Source organism: Polyodon spathula, chromosome 30, assembly GCF_017654505.1.
Source record: "Polyodon spathula isolate WHYD16114869_AA chromosome 30, ASM1765450v1, whole genome shotgun sequence".
Taxonomy (NCBI): Eukaryota; Metazoa; Chordata; class Actinopteri; order Acipenseriformes; family Polyodontidae; genus Polyodon; species Polyodon spathula.
This window is the reverse complement of record NC_054563.1, coordinates 3,201,253-3,222,213: the sequence shown is the minus strand read 5'-3', so window position 1 is coordinate 3,222,213 and position 20,961 is coordinate 3,201,253. Positions and strand designations below refer to the sequence as shown.

At 35.4% G+C, this 20,961-nt stretch overlaps 1 long non-coding RNA gene across 3 annotated transcripts; it reads left to right on the top strand.

The window, feature by feature from the left end:
• The first annotated feature begins 9,723 nt into the window (after positions 1-9,723).
• LOC121302902 lies at positions 9,724-18,806 on the top strand. 3 transcript variants are annotated; one of them, XR_005947731.1, is made up of 5 exons: positions 9,724-9,833; positions 14,816-14,888; positions 15,808-16,143; positions 17,297-17,991; positions 18,332-18,806. It is a non-coding gene; the product is annotated as an uncharacterized LOC121302902 (long non-coding RNA). The 3 variants fall into 3 exon arrangements; XR_005947733.1 differs by having other exon boundaries at positions 9,731-9,833; positions 17,297-17,587; positions 18,335-18,806; XR_005947732.1 differs by having other exon boundaries at positions 9,731-9,833; positions 17,297-17,587.
• The last annotated feature ends 2,155 nt before the right edge of the window (positions 18,807-20,961 follow it).

The window sequence follows — 20,961 nt, the reverse complement described above, 5'->3', positions numbered from 1 at the left end:
TATGTAAGAAGGAAAGGGCAGGACAGTCTTTCACACACACCCTTGTTGCGTTTCTCAAAACAGTGACTGTTAGTACATTCTTTAAAGTAAGCATTACAACCATGCCTGCAGATGCCAGCCACTGACAATTAGATATGAGTGTCTGTCTGCCACCACAAGAGTGATGTATTATTATTATTTATTATTATTATTATTATTATTATTATTATTATTATTATTAATTTCTTAGCAGACGCCCTTTGTTTTAGAATCTGGGATGGAAAACAAATCCTCAGCCATCAGATTAGATCCTGGTAATCAACAGGGCTGAACACCAGGGGTCATTTTCACAAAGCAGTATGAAAACCTGTAAACTGAATGTTGCCCATGTGGGTTTACATAGGTTTACAAACCTTACATTTCGTGCAGTGTTAGTGTGGATATCTGACACATTGTCTTAGACTAAAGCATATTTGTTAAATGAAGAATTTTATAGGGTTCTCATATGACTCCAGGTTCACTGGAACAGTTCAGGCTTTTTGACTCAAATCACAATGCATTGGTGTCGAGTTATGTGCAAAACATCACTGTGAAGCAGCCATCTTCATGCATTTGCAGATCCAAGTAATGCAGAATCTGAGAAGGAAAAGGTTCCATATTTGCCACAGTATTATATGGTTGGGGTTTTAGGAGTCGCAGTGCATTGGATATAAGGAAAAACTTTTGTATTGTTTTATTGGTGTTTTAATGTATTTGATGGGGAATGTGTTTTAAGGTTGCACTGCAATTGTTGGTGCTACTGCCAAGAGGAGGGATATTTTGTGTGTGTGTGTTGTTTTTAACGGATTACTGTTCCGTGATTGGTTTTTAGATTTACAGTGATACTTTTGCACTGCAGTATTGGCGTTTGATATTGTGCATGGTGTGTGGCATACTGTATCTCAGCTTAACTTACTTTGGAATCTACTGGCAGTGGAGTAAACGCTGAGCAGTGAAAAAGCAAAGGGCCTGTTTTAACATTTTTGTGCCTACATGTTTACTGTAACAGCAAATGTGAGCAGACATACATCTAATAATGTTACATTATCTGGGGTGTGAATGGAAATTAGCCTGCAGTTCTATTGAAAAGGTGCATGCAGTAAATAGTTACAGAACAGATTAGAACTGGCCCTTTCCACTCTGCTGGTTTTCTGTCCAATTAAAACGCTGGCCCCGGTAGTTTCTACACACAGGAAATGGTTTTAATCAGTAACAACAGGAGTTTCCCTCCATCCTGTAGTGATGAAAGGCCACAGTGCTGAAGCACATTAACTGTCTTTTCTCACCTATGAATTGGAGGGCTGCATTTATTTTTTCTGAGGTGTTATTGCATGATACTGCAATAGCATGGTATGTGCTGGGTTCAAAGAGTTGGCTTCTCACGCTGCTTCAGCAATAGTTCAGAGGAAACTGAAGATTTACCAAAGCCAACAGTTGTGGGTGACATTTGTTTATTATTGCGTGAAAACAGGGGTTAGTTTTACAAGAACAATAGAAAAGGCTGGTATCTTGTTTCAGAAAACAGGTCACAGTTTTAAGTGGATAAGCGCTGCCCTTTTTAATAAGAAAAACAGTCTTGTACTCACTAACCACAGAGCATACACAAATTAATATTAAACAGTCTTAACAAAGTATTCAAATAGTCCTTAACCAGCACACTAGCTTTATAACTGAAGACTATGTGGAACACTATTTCACTGTCCGACAGGGACCAATACTGTAGGTTACTTGAAATGTATTAAAATTCCAATTGATTAGGGGAATCTGTGTTTGTCTGGCTGACACATATTGTTAGTTTCTTTCAATCTCGCTACCAATCACTGTATGTACAAAAGTGATTTATTTTCAAATGTAAAGGTGTATTGCACTTTTGAGGTAATTATCTATAATTCAGGCAAAAAATATTCAGAAAAAGTTTCATCTAGTTATTGTGCTGTAATATAATGGACTTCTAAAAGACAGACATAGATATTGTTTCTCGATTTTTAGGTTTCCTTTGTATTACGTGAGGTTTATGTTGTCAAGATCTCTACATTTCTTTCTGAACACATTCCTTAATTAAATAACACTAATTTACAAAAAACAACGTGGCTTCTATTTGCCAATATAAACCATATTAATGGTACTAACTCATACATAATGGCAACAAAAGCATTTAACCAGCCATTTTGCACAACCCACGTTTCCCTAGATCCATCTGAAGAAACATAGTCTGCACACTGGTTAACTGTATTCACACATCACTGGTGTGCACAAAGCTGAAAACTGAACTAAGAACCATACCGAATATGAGGGATTCAAGCACAATAAAACCCATTATTTTGCGGCTTTATCTTTGGATTCAGATGGGTGGTAAAGCATTAAGCACCATTATTTAAATCATGTTGCACAAATGCAGAGCTACAGGACTCTGATCCCCCACGTCACCGCGCTCTGGTGAAAAGAGCTGACCTGTAACGATACAGGTGAGAGCACAGGGAGTTTCTCGTACAAGGCTTTCACAGTCACTGAAGCCTTTTGATATTCTGCTGTTAGCAGGACTGGAGATCAAGCTGTAACATTCCACATATTAATTTCCTCGAATTTGATTATTACCTTTTTAGTAAGATTGTTACACTTTAGTAATAAATATCTGCTTTGGTTTAATTGATTTTTTTTTTAAATAAAACAAAGTGAGAACCTAAACAAAGCCCCAGTGTCCTCCTGAAACAAGCAGGTCACACAAGAGTGTGGTATTCTCCTGAGCTTCAGTCACTCGAGCATTAAAAGACTGAGGCTGCATGCAAACGATGTCCGGTAGAATCACATGACACTGCTTTGCAGATAGATTGCAGGTAGATTGCGCTTTGTCAACTCTGCAACTTCAAGAACGTCTGGCTGCAGTAAGTACAACATGTAATGTTTAAAGTGAGTAAATATTAAGTAGAAGTGTCAAAGTAAAACTATTTTACTTGACCGTGGGCCTGTTGTAATTTAGTTGTCTGTTTCAGCAGATACCATGAAGTTACTCCTGATGGTTTCAGTTTGCCTGTTGCTCGAAGACTTTTTAAATCAAAAAGGTGAGGAGAAGAGTGATGAGAAAGCTTGTTATCTACGGGCTGATTTTAGGTTTATCGTGAAACATATTTAATGTGCATTAATCATATTGAAGTAATCACTATTGTTTTCTTTGTTTTTACTATGCACTACGACTAAAGTCACAGCATCCCAGGATCCACACGTTATCACAGCACTAAAAGGAGGAGCAGCGACTATTGACTGTTTCCATGGTTTAAATAATACTGAAGTGATGGCAGTCACTTTACAAAGAAATGCAACCTTGTGTTACGAAGTGAATATGAACAACAGTGCATGGGAAGAGCAGTGTAATGAACGCGTAAACATGACATGGAATAACAAGACAAATATTCTGTCTTTTATCATTAAAGCTCTTATTTTAAATGACTCTGGTATTTACACCTGTATATTGGAAAGAATGATACCTCCACCAACACAATATATAACACAAAACAAAACATTTCTTCAAGTGACTGGTACGTAAAGTTTATCTTCCTGTATTTCAACTTTGTCTAAAAAAAATCTTGTAAATTGTACCTTAAAAAAAGTTTCTATATCTTACAAAATTAATTCACATTCATACAAAGCTCAAGTTATCCAAAGCCGTGTTAGAGGATGCAGTTTTGAAAGTTAATAATAGGCAAGTTACTAACCTTTACTCAGTGAATGTGTTTTTATTTAGGCAATTTCAGGTTATTAATAAAATATCATGTACTATTATTATTATTATTATTATTATTATTATTATTATTATACAAGACTCCATTGTGATTTATCAGTTGGTTCAAACAATTTAACAACATGCTGGACTGTAAATAAATATGAAACTATAACGATAATTCAGAAATAGAAAAACAGTGTTTTTATGCTGGGTTGTTTTTTGGATAATAATAATAATAATAATAATAATAATAATAATAATAATAATAATAGCAGCATCAGTAATTAAACAAACTTAAATGAGATGGATGCAGTCATTCTGTCAATATGCAATTAAAACCAAAATGAACCGAGATACATTTTTTTAAATCTCAAGATTAATTGCGATTTTAATCTTTTAACAGCCCTAATACACACACACACACACACACACACACACACATTATTTGGTAACACTTTACATGTATAGTCTCTAATAACTGTGTATTCACGTAGTTATAATGTATAATTACAATGTTATAATGTATTGTTATAATATACATATTGGGTACATGTTTATGCATGATGTAACCCTTATATTAACTCTAACCCTAACTCTAAACCTAATTCTAAATCTAACCCTAACCCTTTTCTGTGTACTTACATATATCGTGCAAAAAGATTTGCACATTAGGTATGTTGCAACTATACATAATAACATTGTAATTATGTGTAAGTAAGCTTGTATTTACTAAGTAACTACTATGTAAATACACAGTAATTAGAGATACATAATGTAACTTGCTAACTTTTATTTCAAGTGGCAGATATTTTAGTTGAGGTGATATTTTAAGATGTTTAGAGTATAAAAAGAAATGCAATGTGATTTATTTAAAGTTAACAATGAAATGGAAGAGCTAGCTGATACCCCCCATTGTGCTGATCTGTTTTCAGCCCGTCCAAACATCCTGCTGGTTTATGTGAACAATTCCAATGGAAGCATCCAGTTGGTTTGTACTTCGGAGGGCTTCAGCCCAAAGGGCATTGAGGTGTCCTGGTTTAAAGATAGAGAACTGATCAGCAGCGGCGCTCATGAGGGGAATCTGACTTCTAATGATGACGGCTCCTTTACTCTTACAAGTTACTGCAGTGTGTCTGGAAGTGGCAATTACACCTGTCAGGTTAACCATTCCACACTCCAATCACCCCTCACTGCAAGTGTTACTGTAGCGGCACATGATGATAACCAGATTAGAATCCTCCTCCATTTGCACAGTAAGTGCCCCATGCGATTTCCATTTTCAGTGCTTTTCTATAGTTACGCATGCTTTACAATGCTTTACCATAATCATCACTCATCTAGAGTCGCATGCTTCCCTGAGCTCAACTGTGCTTTGTGTAAGATGGTACTTTACTTTTACTACAGTGCTTTTAAAGAAAAGTTATTTGACTACAGAGGGAAGTTCATTCCACCCTTCATTAATCACCAGAGTGAATATTACCTGCTACAGTATTCATAACTCCTTACCTGTGTGTGCAGACAGTGCTATACTGAACTAATTAGAAGCATGTTAGGAGCTTGTGAGTCTTTCAAATAACAGTTCTGAAGAAGAATCATTTATAATCCACCTATTACAAAGTTTGTTAAATGCTGAAATCTGCTCGATAAATAAAGACATTAAAAAAGTGAAAATGACTTGAAAGACTGAAAGTTAAAGGGTTTATTTTACTGTATGTTCTATTAGAATGTATTAACATACAAGGATGCTAAAACTACTGTTATAAACACTTATTGCTAGGGGTATTAGTAAGAATTTGTTCAAGAACATGGTATGAAGCTGTAGCCAAGAACTGAATATAAGACACACTGATGGAAAACCCCTTTTGGTTTCCCTCATGGATAAACACAAGAGAAAAACAAACACAAAAAATGCTTTATTAACTGCTTCATTATTGGTAGCTGTTAATTTAGAAATTGTGCAATGCAAGGTCTGTCAGATTCTGTAAAAAATATATATGTTTCAAAACGATTGCAATTAAAATGTGCACAAGCTGACTGACGTGCACCAGCGCACTCTTTGAATGCCAAGCCATTGCAATTCCATTGTAATATCTCGTAGCTAAGGAGCCTGTCGTTTGTTACTGTCATGTTCTGTTCAACTAAAGTTTCATGTGTTTGCTTTTATTAGTATGTGAATGAGAAGTAATCATGCACCTGTGCAGAAGTCATGCACTTTAACATTGTCTTTACAGGTCCTCACCTGTGCAGAGCTCATGCACTTTAACATTGTCTTTACAGGTCCTCACCTGTGCAGAGCTCATGCACTTTAACATTGTCTTTACAGGTCCTCACCTGTGCAGAGCTCATGCACTTTAACATTGTCTTTACAGGTCCTCACCTGTGCAGAACTCATGCACTTTAACATTGTCTTTACAAGTCCTCACCTGTGCAGAGCTCATGCACTTTAACATTGTCTTTACAGGTCACCACCTGTTTCGTTTGGTGGCGATGGTTATTGGCCTTCTCTTCATCTCTGCAATATTGCTCATAATACACAGGTACTGGAAATGATAAGGCATTTCAAATGTGTTACTTTCATTAAAATGACTTTATTGTTTGTCAATTATTATTATTATTATTATTATTAGTAGTAGTAGTAGTAGTAGTAGTAGTATACATAAATTAGAGACATGAGTTAGAGAATTTTGTCTATAGTTTTGGTAAATAAATTTTAAAACGCAGTAGAGTTTTTTTTAGTAAAAGATCATTTTAAAAAAAAAAAATCAGGAAAATAAGCTTTTGTTTCTTTTTTTAAGAAAAAGATATACAAGTTTATTGGAACTAAAATTCTATTTGAAAATGAGAAGAATACAGGTATATACAGTAGAGCCCATCTCGAACTGAAGAGCCTGCTTTCAACGTTGATCTCCAGGATAAACCCCGGAAGATTATGCTAACCTAAATGACGTGATACAAACAAATAAAACAATCATTCTAAAAATGAAGGATTCACATATAGTATTATATAAATCAGGATAGCAAACTCCTTAATGATAAAAATGAATTATCACACACCCAGTTCAGCTCCCTGCATCACAGTAAACACCTGCATCTCAACTTGTGATTGCAAATAAGCTTGTGTATTGCCTACAAAAAATAATTAGAATGCATTATCATTTCTGCATTAAAGAATGTGTATATCCTTCAAGAAATACTTACAATGCATTCTCATTTCTGCGCTGAAGAATGTGTATAACATTCAAACAAGGACAAATAGATTAAACATGTGAGCATTATATGAATCGAATTGTGAAAGTAAGAAGCCTGTAGGTGAACTCGTATGAAATCTTTTGTTTTATTACACAGGGGCAATGCTTTTCTTGCTCTTATATTGTTGCCTCTGAATTGATTTCCTGCTGCTCTTTATTTAGGTTAATTGTGTAAAAATGAACAGGTTTTGCAAATGACTTCATTACTGTACACGTGCAGCTTTGCATTTACAAATGAAGCACACTACGTAACCACACAATGCTTCCCTGATCACACCACTGTAGTTCGCAGCAGTGCACACATGTTTTATTCAAATGTGTTTTTGTTCCCTGCATTTCTAGGTACGGATTCAAACACCATCCAAATCACATCAAGGACACGGCCTAACTCCTGTTCCATTCTGTCTTGAATATATAACTCTGAATCACTTTTTGACCCTATATGAATCTGTTTTAATATTCTGTAATTGTGTGCAGTATATTGTGCCATTAAAATATTACAAAATGCATCTGCACTTTATCCATGTAAGCATTCTATATTGTCCAATTGCAAACATGCCATATAAAAAGGTGCTGCAGTGCAATGTTAAGATACATACTGTACTGTGCATTTATGCTAAGCACGACTGACCTGAATAAGCACGTAGTTAACCACAGATGTAAAAGGGTCTGACTACCACAGCTGAACCACAGCGTATTATATAATAATAGACAGACGCTTGTCAGATAAAATGCAGTAACATGGGTCTGGTCTTTCTTCATAATGTGTGTCAGGTTTGAGGTAGACTGTGACCAGTTATAGTTAGTAAAGTCTCAGGAACAAGGTCAGCTGCTGACAGTAAATGAGCGTGTGTGAAAAGACACGTTATAGACCGATCCCCCTCACAACATATGGGTGCCTAGAGCATCATTTTATACAGCCGCTGTGACAACAGCCTCAGAGTGCTTAATTGATAAGAAAAAAAAACAATAGAATATATAACTTCATAACAAGCTTCCTCAGCCTTTATAAAACATAGATTGAGGTTTATCTTTTGCATTGAGTATTTAAACTTGTGTATTCAAACTAAACTTGTTATCATATAAAATGCATGGTAAAGTCAACTGGTAGAGATATAGCATACATGCATGTAAAATGAACTGCTACGCTTTATAATGCATAGATGTTTATAAGTGAGGGTCAGCTTATATAAAAAGTTTTATTTTTCTTAATTTTAATTTGAAAAATGTGACTGAAGGGGATAATAAAAATACAGATTTTGTAAAATAACCACTTTTTAATCCAGAAATAAATCCAAACATTTTAAAGACCTCTTAAAGACTGCAAAGGGAATGCACAAATAGCAAATGCTAAAACAGTGTCCATATTTAGTGTAGGATGGCAAAGGAATGAGGAACTATGAGTAAAACAGTAAAAGCATATGAAAAGCAAGCAACAGTACAACAATAAAGAACCAATTCACCATGGCAAGCAATAGCAGCACCACACAGTTTAACAGTACACAACTAGATGGACCACTTTTTCAAGAGTTTCCAGTATGGAAAAGCTGTGATTTGCAACCATTCAAAATTAAACTGAAAAGGTAGATATTTGTAATAGATTTTTGGTAAATTGTTATGCAAATAACAAACACCAATGTTTGACTAACATAGCTGGTGTTGGTTTTACTTGCTAGATACAACCCCGCACATTCTGTTTTCTGTGTTTCCTGAATATATCCCCTGCCTGTGTATTTCCTGTCACCCTTATAAAAGTTTACCGCGTGAAATCTGCACAGCACTCTTGCAATGTTCCCATGCTTTTCTTTCACGTGGCAGTCAGGTCACAAGATTTCTACAAGCATCTCCTAAAGGTGCTCAAAACAGACAGTGAGTAGAGGAAAACACGAAGAATGTTCCATATTTGAAGTTGGAGAAAACACATTCAAAAAATGCACCATACACAATACATGCATAGGACCCTGTTGATTCCTGGAGGTCTGTTAATGACCCTAAAACACAGAGTGTTAGCCCAGTACCTTACATAAGAAACCGGGGTCTTGTTTAATGATCTAAAAGGTGGCAGATCTAGATGATAAACTGTAGATGAATTATTTATTAATGCTACTGAATATGATACAATCCATAACTATGAAACACTCCATAGTGCTGAACTTAGAAATACTTTATCATTGGTGTCTTTCTTTATTTTAGTATTTCTAAATACAATAGTATGATCCACTGCTGTCGTCAATTAAGAGACTAATAAATCAGCATTTGAACCCAGGATGACTGCCACTGCCACTATCAATGACCACAGTCTTTGTGTGAGATAGAACAATGGCTCTAAAGGATGCAGCCTACAGTACTAGTGGTATGGTTCATCGCTTTAGCTCTTTCCCATTTAAATCTCATTGTTTTTCTATATTATGCATTGCATCTATTCCTATAACTATAGCATATAACTGATGAAGTTGGAAGTAATTGAAATGATAATTATACAATCACTTGCTGGATCTCACAGGTTTTCTGCAATGTTTCAGTGTACTGTGTAATGAATTATAGCCTTGTATTGCTCTTGCCTCACTGTAATATATATATATATATATATATATATATATATATATATATATATATATATATATATATATATATAAAGGTTCTGATTACTACCTTCCGCTCTGTACATTGGATGTAAAGTGATTCTAAAGTCTGATGCACACACGGAAAGGAAGTCCTTACCACATACTGCATGCACTAGAAACTTATCTTCTTAGCTGTGACTTAAAACCCATACACTTCACACCGACCAGATATAATGAAAGAGATCACTGTTGTGCATTGAAGCGAGGATTCACCGGTATTAGAAGGTTAGCTACTTCATTCTTAATGCACAAATATACATTTTAAGAATATAACACAAAAACATATTTTCTAACAAATGCTTCATTTTTTTTTTTGATAATTCTTTACATCGTCTCTCTAATTACTGTGTGTTTACATAGTGCTTACTTGGTAAATCCATGTGCACTTATACATAATTGCAATGTTGTGATGCATAGTTACAATGTAAATAGTGCGTGAATCTTTTTGCACAATATACAGTAACCATATCCCTAACCCAAACCTTTTCTGATACAGTTGTGTACTTACATATATCGCCAAAAAAAAAACTAGCACCGTTAACAAGTGTCGTCGCTCCTGTTCATCAGATTAGCGCAGGTGCCTTTTCGTTTACAAATGAACCCCTGAACTAATCATCCCAATTGGAACAGCTGTACATTGTAATAAAAGATAATTAACAAACCATTAACAAAAAATAATGTGAGCAAGATATTAGTAAGCTAGTTGTTGCCAGTTAATAAACTAGCAAAAGAAAAGTATCTATTAAAAGAAAGAGTGGCTGTTACTTTTATCTCGTAAAAAGTGTGCGGTGGTCCTGTTTGAAGCAGCTTCTGAATTTGTCCAGGCTCATCACAGAGGTACAGCGCACACTTAAAACAGAACAGCATTCCCCGCCTGTTGTAACATTTGATTCTGAACTCTCATGTCTTGACTATTGCTCCTATTGATTTACTAATGCATGTTTTTCTAACCTAAATGGGTTTCTCCAATAGGGAACTGTAACTTGTAAGCAAGAAATCGTTTTAAAAAGCTGCAGTTCCCTTGTGCTACTAACCACTAGGTACTTTCACAAATAATAATAATAATAATAATAATAATAATAATAATAATAATAATAATAATAATAATAATAATAATAATAATGACTGGCAGTTACTGAAATTTGTTTTAAAATGCTATTGCTGTCTGCAAAGTTTTAAATAAAAAGTATCTACAATGTAAACTCAGTTAAGGAAAGTCAGATAGATGTTTGCATTTGTATATTGCATGTTTTAATAAGGGGCTGATGAGCCCCGTTGTAGTTGTGAGCTACTGCTAGAACGCCAGTACGCTCTACCTTTTTGCTTTGTAACTGCCTGAAATTCCACCAGACGATTGTGAAATTCTCAGAATCAACATGCAGCCCACTCTACCACAGGCTTGCATATACTGTGGGTGTGTGTTGGAAAAAAATACCAAACAAAGTGAAATGCAACGGTAAGATGATAAAACCTCCTATCTAGTGCAACAGGTTTTGCTTATGTTTAAGTTATGCTTTCTATTAAACAAATTCCTTACAAACGGTGGGCATTGCCAATGCATTGGTCACCTGCGTGGTCCAGTGGCTGATCAGTCTGGCAAGCACACAGAGCATCTCGCGACTTGGAATGACCTCAGCACCATGAATGAGAAGAAAAAAAAAAACAGGCAGTAAGTCGTTGGCACACTTTACAACGAGATAGCATGGTGCGCTTTGTCAAAATGCGCAAAGAGGTGCCCGCGATTGCGATTCAGAGTGAATCTCTTTTATGAAACGGGCCCATGGTTTATAACAAACTCAGAAATGTCGTTCTACTAAGTCTCTTTTTTATGGTAATGAATTGTGTAAGGTCGTACCTTTGTGTTTTAAAAGTGGGTGGATGCTTTAAGCTACCCTAATTGTTCTGCTTACGATATCCCTGTTAATTCTGTACATTAAACAAACAGCGGAGCAATTAGCAAGGACATTAGATTCGACTTAGTTCAGATCATTGATAAAAAAAATGTAATGTATTGCACAGGCTTTCCAAAAAGAGCTAGGGGTAATGGAGTTTAACTCTTTTTTTTATAGGGCCCGTCCGAATACTTCTCACCAGATTTATACACTCAACCTGGAGTTAAGTTTGAAACATTTCATAAGGACAACTGCTTTCCACAAAGAGTGACACTTTGGGACTGATAGGCAGTGAACTGTATTTTTCAATGTCGTATAACTTGCGCTTTTTGAAAATACATTCGCATTACAGCTTGTTAAGTAATTGAAATCCGTAATTGGTTCTATTGTGCAATTAACGGCTTATTTTCAAAAGTCGCAAAACCCTTATGTGATCACTTAGTACAATAAAATAGACGTGCACATTAAGACATGACCCCTCTCATGTCTTATTTAATCTGAGACTGCTGATGGCTACTGAGCTGTAATCGACCATGGAGGATATCGAAGCGCTTCCAGCTCTCTGACTGCAGCATGAGAGGGAAGGGAGGAGGAGAAAACGACCCTACCCTAAACCCGGAATAGTTCGTCCCCGTCAGCCATTTCTAGATCTAACTCCTATGCAAGTTATGCGTAGAAACAGTTTGGATACAGGCACTATAACAGAGCTGTGTGATCTGCTTAAGTCTGATTTAGAATCACAAACACCCTGCAGTCATACCAGACTTGTAAAGGCTACAGCAGCCCTTCATGTTCATGTAATTGGTTCCATCCAGACAACAGCTGGGAACAGATCAGGCATCTGTCAGTCTTCTATGACAAAGTTACTGACTGATGTCACTTTTCCGTAGGGCAAGAGAGTATATAATATTTCCAATTGGGGACATGAAACAAAATAGAACCAAACACACGTTGTATCAGTTGTCTGGCTTTCCAAACATACATGCAAGGTTTAATAGATTGCACACATGTTGCAATATCCCCAGATTCATGGAATTGCTTTCCGAAACAGAAAACTGCATCATTCTTTAACTGTGCAAGTTTTATGTGACGCTCAGTGTATTGTCACTCATGTAGTTGCCAAGTACTCTGGCTCAGGACTCATTTATCGTGGACAACAGTGCTTTGTTCAGAAAATTCAAACAGGGGCTTCTGAGTGGAGGCTGGCTAATTTTAGAATATATTAAATACATCATTAAAATATGACTGTTCTAAAGCATATGTAACAAACGCACATTAATGTTTCACATTTTTAATATGATTGTTCACAAATACAGAAACATTCAGAGATTGCTTGTAAAGAATATAAACATTAACATTGCAATCAGAGAATACATCGTGAGATTGAAATACATTAAGGGTTGTTTTTCTATAGGCACGCTGGATTATTATTATTATTATTATTATTATTATTATTATTATTATTATTATTATTATTATTATTATTTAGTGATTAAGCACATGCTTTTATTCAAAGCGACTTACAGATTATCATGTGAAATATGCATCTCAACCTCTGTTCTGTTCTGAAGTCTTTTTCAGACTTCTTTATTTGACCTTTTTATGGAAGAGGTTGCGTGTGTTTTTTTGGTTATATCCTTCTGTATTTATTTTTCAAGATATTTTGACAATTTTGGCCTTTGATTACAGCTGCACAACAACAACCTAAACTGATGTATTCTCGTAAATATTGGTTTTAGCTTTAATGTGACAGCGATGAGAAAATAATCCTTTCGTTTGATATATTTGCTGATTAGAACATTTATTTTGGTTTATGGTTTCATTCTGAGCAATAAGGAAAATCACTAGTATTATCACTGATATTATAATTGCATTATAATTGATACACTTGGTATAATTTTATTATAATTGATATTTTCTTTTTTCCTTCTTTTAAGATATTTATGGTATATGTTTACTTATACACACCACTATGGGACATAACCCTTGATTAGTTTCTATGTAGCATTAAAACTGCTTATAAATGTTTTGTACATAAAATATATGCTTAATAACTATGTTATAAAGTGTTAATAAAGCAGTATAGGTGGTTTATAACCATGCAATAGCCATAGACAGAATTACAGTTATAAAGGGGACAATTTTTAGCTACATATTGTACTTTGGGATGTTAAATGTAATTCTGTGCATGGTTATTGCATGGTTATACACCATCTATAATGCTTTATTAACACTCTATAACATTGTTATTAAGCATTTATAACACATTAATAAGCTGTATCTTAATATAAAGTGTTACAAAACTTTTTATTTTTATTTTTACCAACCTAAACAATTTTTTAAAATTTATATTTATTTTTTTCTGTCAGTTGCATGATAAACCATTAGCTACCAAAACCTTCTCCGTCTAGTGCTGTAGCCTACGCGCTCTGAGGAAAACCATTAGCTGGAATTTCCCGCCAATTATGAGATTTACGGTGATAAACTGCAAAACTCAAAAATGGGAAAATACTTTCATTTACAGTGTGTTAGGTTAGGTACCATTCTAAAACTTGTGCTAACGGACCAAGCTGGCACCAAAGCGAGCAAGCATAGGTGGACCAAATGACCTTTTCTCATTCTTAAATTTCTTATGCTCAGTGGTGCCATGCTTTTTTTGTGTTTAAATGATATTCTGTGAGAACTGCAATACCTTATAATACTACTGATAACTTAAGTAATGTCTTATTCACCCCAATCAAGCAATGGATGGGCTAGAAAGAACCCAGTGAATAATATGAATGACACTTTTATTTTTAAAGAAAACTGGAATTTACCCTAAAGAACTGAAACAGGGTCAAATTGAAATCTGAAAATGCAAAGCACAGACCTACACCTGAATCTCTTTTTCAGATCTATGGCACATTTTCTTTAGAGCATTGATGTATAATTCATTTGAAGTTTCTTCCTTAAGGTGCATCCCTCCTTGCTGTCTAGCTGTCCTATAATTTCTTCTTTTCCACCTGCTGTATCAAACATATCCAAAATGTTCCTTTGACTCATCAAAGCCCCCCCCCCCCCAACTGGAACCCCCCCTCCGACACATAACACATAGAAGGTCAGTATGCTGAATAGAGGGTGGGTTTCTGCTCTTGGCAGATATTTTATAATGTTTAGTTAAACGGTTCTGTGATGCAGCATTGGTTGCAGAAAACCACAGATTACATTCAGGTCTGGTGCAGCACAATAATTGATCTTGCCAACAATGTTTATTGGGTTAACACATCAGTGGTGATCCAGTATCTCAAACGCTTGTGATATTGTTTGTTCTTTTAGCTCCAGTTAAATGAAATGTTGCAGCACAGGAGCCGAGCTACCCTAGTTTCGGTCTTATTCATTTTGAAAGCAGGTGAGATTCTATTCTATACAAACAGCGATCACTCATGATGAAGTTACCTTTTCATGTTTAACCAGACTTTGCTGCTGTTTGCTGTAAATGTTGTTATTGTCCTTGAATGCTTTCATTGTTGATTGTTGTAAAAAAAAGATGAAGGGTCCACAAGTGGTTCATCTGGTAAAGGCATGGGTGAGTCATGTAAGTTAGTGTCCTGGCTGAGCTGCTCATTTTTTGCTGGGGATTCGACAGGAGCCATCGCATGTTCTGTGACACACCCTTGGGTTGGGTGGAAAAATGGTAAAGAACTCCATTACCTCTTTAATATTAGGGTTTTTACTACTTTGGTTAAAGCTGCATTGATTAAAATCAAGCCTGAAAAAAAAGAAAATATTCTATTTGATTGGTTTAGAGAAAGTGAAGCGGGTGGTTATATTAACAATTCATAATGAAATAGTGAAGCAGTAAGGTACTTCAGTAGCATCCTGAAAGTTTGTTAAAATGATTGTGCTTGAATAATTCCAGTGAGGAGATTGTATGTGCAGGCGTTCAGTTTGTGTGACCCTCTTAGAGCTGCAGATATGCCCAAAGTCTTTTACAACAGAGGAATCAATAGCCTGCATGCCTTGCTTGTCCGCGCACCGTGGTCACCTCCAAAAGTTGCTCTATTCCAATGCAAGAACAACCAATTCCTTTTTACTTTTTCCTTGAACAGGTATTAAACTTTTTTGCATAACAAATATGGAATGACTAACACATGCAGAAGAATTTAAAATGTTTGGCATATATTTGTTCTTTGGTGTTTTTCATGAATTATAAATTGTATTTGGTGTTATTATATCAAAATCATCTCTGCATTTTCTTTCTTTCTTTCTTTCTTTCTTTCTTTCTTTCTTTCTTTCTTTCTTTCTTTCTTTCTTTCTTTCTTTCAAAGTCACAGCATCCCAGGATCCACACGTTATCACAGCACTGAAAGGAGGAGCAGCGACTATTGACTGTTTCCATGGTTTAAATAATACTGAAGTGATGGCTGTCACTTTACAAAGAAATGCAACCTTGTGTTACAAAGTGAATATGAACAACAGTGCATGGGAAGAGCAGTGTAATGAACGCGTAAACATGACATGGAATAACAAGACAAATAATCTGTCTTTTATCATTAAAGCTCTTATTTTAAATGACTCTGGTATTTACAACTGTATATTGGAAAGAATGATACCTCCACCAACACAATATATAACACAAAACAAAACATTTCTTCAAGTGACTGGTATGTAAAGTTTATCTTCCTGTATTTCAACTCTGTCTAAAAAAACTAACTTTTATAATCTTGTAAATTGTACCTTAAAAAAAGTTTCTATATCTTACAAAATTAATTCACATTCATACAAAGCTCAAGTTATCCAAAGCCGTGTTAGAGGATGCAGTTTTGAAAGTTAATAATAGGCAAGTTACTAACCTTTACTCAGTGAATGTGTTTTTATTTAGGCAATTTCAGGTTATTAATACAGGATTATTATTATTATTATTATTATTATTATTATTATTATTATTATTATTATTATTATTATTATTATTATTATTATACATGACTCCATTGTGATTTATCAGTTGGTTCAAACAATTTAACAAACATGCTGGACTGTAAATAAATATGAAACTATAAAGATAATTCAGAAACAGGAAAACAGTGTTTATGTTTTTTGGATAATAATAATAATAATAATAATAATAATAATAATAATAATAATAATAATAATAATAATAATAATAATAATAATAATAGCATCATAATTAAATAAACTTAAATGAGATGGATGCAGTAATTCTGTCAATATGCGATTAAAACCAAAATGAACTGAGATAAAAAAAAATTAAATCTCACAATTAATTGCGATTTTAATCTTTTAACAGCCCTAATACACTCACTCACACACATGCATATTATTTGGTAACACATGTATAGTCTCTAATAACTGTGTATTCACATAGTTATAATGTATAATTGCAATGTTATAATGTATTGTTATAATATACATATTGGGTACATGTTTTTGAATGATATAACCTTTATACTAACTCTAACCCTAACTCTAAACCTAAATCTAAATCTAACCCTAACCCTTTTCTGATACAATTGTGTACTTAAAAAAGATTTGCACATTATGTTGCAACTATACATAATAACATTGTAATTATGTGTAAGTAAGCATGTATTTACTAAGTAACTACTATTTAAATACACAGTAATTAGAGATACATAATGTAACTTGCTAACTTTTATTTCAAGTGGCAGATATTTTAGTTGAGGTGATATTTTAAGATGTTTAGAGTATAAAAAGAAATGCAATGTGATTTATTTAAAGTTAACAATGAAATGGAAGAGCTAGCTGATACCCCCCATTGTGCTGATCTGTTTTCAGCCCGGCCGAACATCCTGCTGGTTTATGTGAACAATTCTAATGGAAGCATCCAGTTGGTTTGCACTTCGGAGGGCTTCAGCCCAAAGGGCATTGAGGTGTCTTGGTTTAAAGATAGAGAACTGCTCAGCAGCGGCACTCATGAGGGGAATCTGACTTCTAATGATGACGGCTCCTTTACTCTTACAAGTTACTGCAGTGTGTCTGGAAGTGGAAATTACACCTGTCAGGTTAACCATTCCACACTCCAATCACCCCTCACTGCAAGTTTTAGTGTACCGGCACGTAACCAAGGTAGGGTTATTCTTGTTAAATATGACTAAATCTATTGCATGTTCTGCATTGCATTGTTTCAGGCAGGCTGCTCATCTTGTATCAGTCAATTCAACTTTCATTTAAGTTATTTAAGTATTGAGTAAAAATAGATAATACTTATGTTAAGGGTCATTTTCCTGTATATTCCCGAGTCCCTCTTCTTTATCTGTTTGTAGTGTAAGTGTGTATACTGTCTGCAGAGGATTCTTGTTCGATCAATGTTAGACACAACAAAGACCACAGTTCCTTGTGTGTTTGTATTTTAGCACATTCAGATTATTTTCCAGATTGGCTGTGGTTGTGGAAGATCTTAATCCCACTTGGTTCATGTGTGATCTTGCTTTTGATATCACTTCTAATTCTCGCTCGCTGTACAAATATAAGTAAGTGTTGGACTTTTTTTGTATTTTACATCTCTCCAACTCAATCTTGTGATGTCTTTTCAATTCTATTTCTATACAAGCAACTTCCCACTCTTGTTGTGTTTCGATGCGGTAATGACTGTGCAGTTTCAGATCAGCAACATCGTACTGTAGTGGGAGTTTATCAAACACACTGCTAGCATCCTCCTTTGTCGAATCTTGTATGAGAATATTTTCATCTGTACTGTATGTTATAATATGAAGATTAGAAAGGGCTTTGAGGGTTGCTCTGTGTCTATACAGGTTTACTTCTGGAGACAATGTGCTTTTGTTATTTAGTTTTTTGCTTGTTTCTTCCCAGAAGCTTTCTTTCATCATCCTGCTAGTGAGCCAGTTGGTGCAAGTGCGACTCCTCTCCCATCTCTTTACGTTAGAGATGATGAAAACTGTGTCTACTCACTGCTTGGTGAGCATCCTGTCTACAGTCAAGTTGTCGGTGTGAAAACATGAAACTGCTTTGAATGGAGCTAGCTGTTCTTTGGGCATCAGAGGCTACTCTGAATGGAGCTAGCTGTTCTCAATGTTTCAGTGCATTGGCAATCATTAAATGTAGATTTCACATGCAATGCTTGGTTTTACTTGAATGGGTAACGTGTATATTTTGTATAAATTTCCATAAACTGCTTTGTCATTTTTCTTGTTCCTAATTTTGCGTAATCATGTAAGCTGAATGTATGTACTCATATCTAAGTCATATAACACTATCGCTGTGTATTTATACTAACCAGATGTATTCTTTACACAATAAACTATACCTGAGGAAACAATTGGAGCTGCTCCAGTGCCCCTTGCTTCAAGCTTTCTATAAAGAGGGAGGCAGTTTGGTAGAGGTTGGTTGCTATATGCATTGGATTTGTTTTATTAGATGATTTTTTTGGGATGACCATCCTTATTTATTTGTAATTGAAGGTTAAAGGAAAAAAAGTAAAAGACTACATTTGATGAAGTAAGGCATTTTCTGTTTGGTATTTTTCTATTTTCTACATAAATAACGTATGATTATTGCTCTTATGTGCTATCATTCGGGTATATCTTAATTGTCTAGCTGATCTCAACGCTGCTAGAATTAAACTTGTAAACCTGCCCGTTTTCCTCAGTATTTTTATTAAATGGAATAAAGGGAGGCTGATCTCAGTGTTGTGAAAAACAGAACCAGCCCCCACTCAGGGAACTGCACCAGCCTGTCCTCCTTTGAAAACAGAACCAGCCCCCACTCATGGACAAATGCACCAGCCATGTTATGTCATGTTATTCAACCCCCCCCCACCTAATTTTACAATCCCAGTGCTACCAATGGTTCCAGTTAAAAAGGGAATTGCATTTGACCCTATGTATTTGTAATAATGTCCATTAGTAACTAGAGATGAGATATCTCTATTTAACTATGAGAACTATGAGATTCTATGAGATTATGTAAACTATGAGATTACACTATGTAAACTATGAGATTACACTGGATTTGGATTTTGGAGGGGGGACGTCTTTTCTTACTAAGACAATGGATCTTACCTTTAGTACTGTTCACACACAAGGACAGCTGCTATTGATCTACAGCACACACACACACACACACACACACACACACACACACACACACACACACACACACACACACACATGCTATACCATTGAGATACAATTGGGATCAGCAGACATCATTATACAGCTTATTTGGACGAATGCATTTTGTTGTCCTATTTCCTATTGGGAAACACAAAACAACCCCCCCCCCCCAGAAAAATACTTGTAAATGCTGTGTTTCATTGTTTGGATAAACCTTAATTACATTGCAAGATAAAACACCTGACGTAACCCTCTGAGGACACTGAAGATCCTCCGGTCCCAATGTAAAAAAGTTACTTTGTTGTTTCAAACTGTTGCGTATACATACAGACCTGAGATGTGTCCTTAATGAGACCCTCAAGATTGGACACATTTTCCCAATGGCGGTCTGTTCCCAGTGTGCGCTGCTGTTTTTTGTTATCAGACTAAAGTGATTGGTTGTACCCTGATAAATGTCTAAAGAGATTCCACTCCATAAGCTGTACTGCGGTCTCTCAAGCCACATTCATGTTTATCGTTTTCATATAAACCTCTCCACGGGCTTCCTCTCTCCGCTGGGCAGCTCTGAGGTGATTAAAATGTTTCTTAATGATGACCGCTGTGTGCCCTTGTTATTGAATTCAGATTCCAGGCCGCAGTGATGCAATGGGTAATGGAGCATATTGATCTAAACAGTTGCTCTAACTATTTAAAAAAAATGTTATAAAAACAATACAGTGCTGTCAGTTAGTTTGGTTTATTCCTGTCAGTAAAAATATGAAAACACTCAGGGCAGTTCATATTGTTCCGCAAGAAGACATATAAACTGCTTTTCAGTCACTTAGTTTATTGAAGCTCTTACAAATCACACTCCATAATGACTCAAGGGTTACTTCCTCGTTAACCAAGGCTCACTAATAAATTTAATACATTGCATAAATTAACCTCCAGCCCCTTTAATAACCTGGACCACAATGATTAGTAATTCCAATTATATGAGGGGACAGGCCACAAAAGGGAACTCCTATAACCCTTAACAACTAATCTTAACAACAGTTATTTAAATACAAGCAGTGCTTATTTTGTCCAGGGACTTGCCAGGGCAGTTAAAAATTTCATACAATGTTTTGCTCTCAAACTGAGGAATAAAAAAAAAAGGTGAACAGAGGTTACCCCACATTGCTTTGTATGTATGCATCAGAGAGTTTTAAAAATAAAAAGCAGGAGCTTCATCTGTTTCATAAAATGCTCATTTTTTAAGCATTTGTTGAATCAAATACTCAGAAGACATGTTTATTTTGCAGGTTTTGCATCGGGTGTGGTACAGCAAACCAGGCCAGTAAAAGTAGTTGCGGCTGGCTCTGGCCCTAAAAAGGGGTATTCCTACTG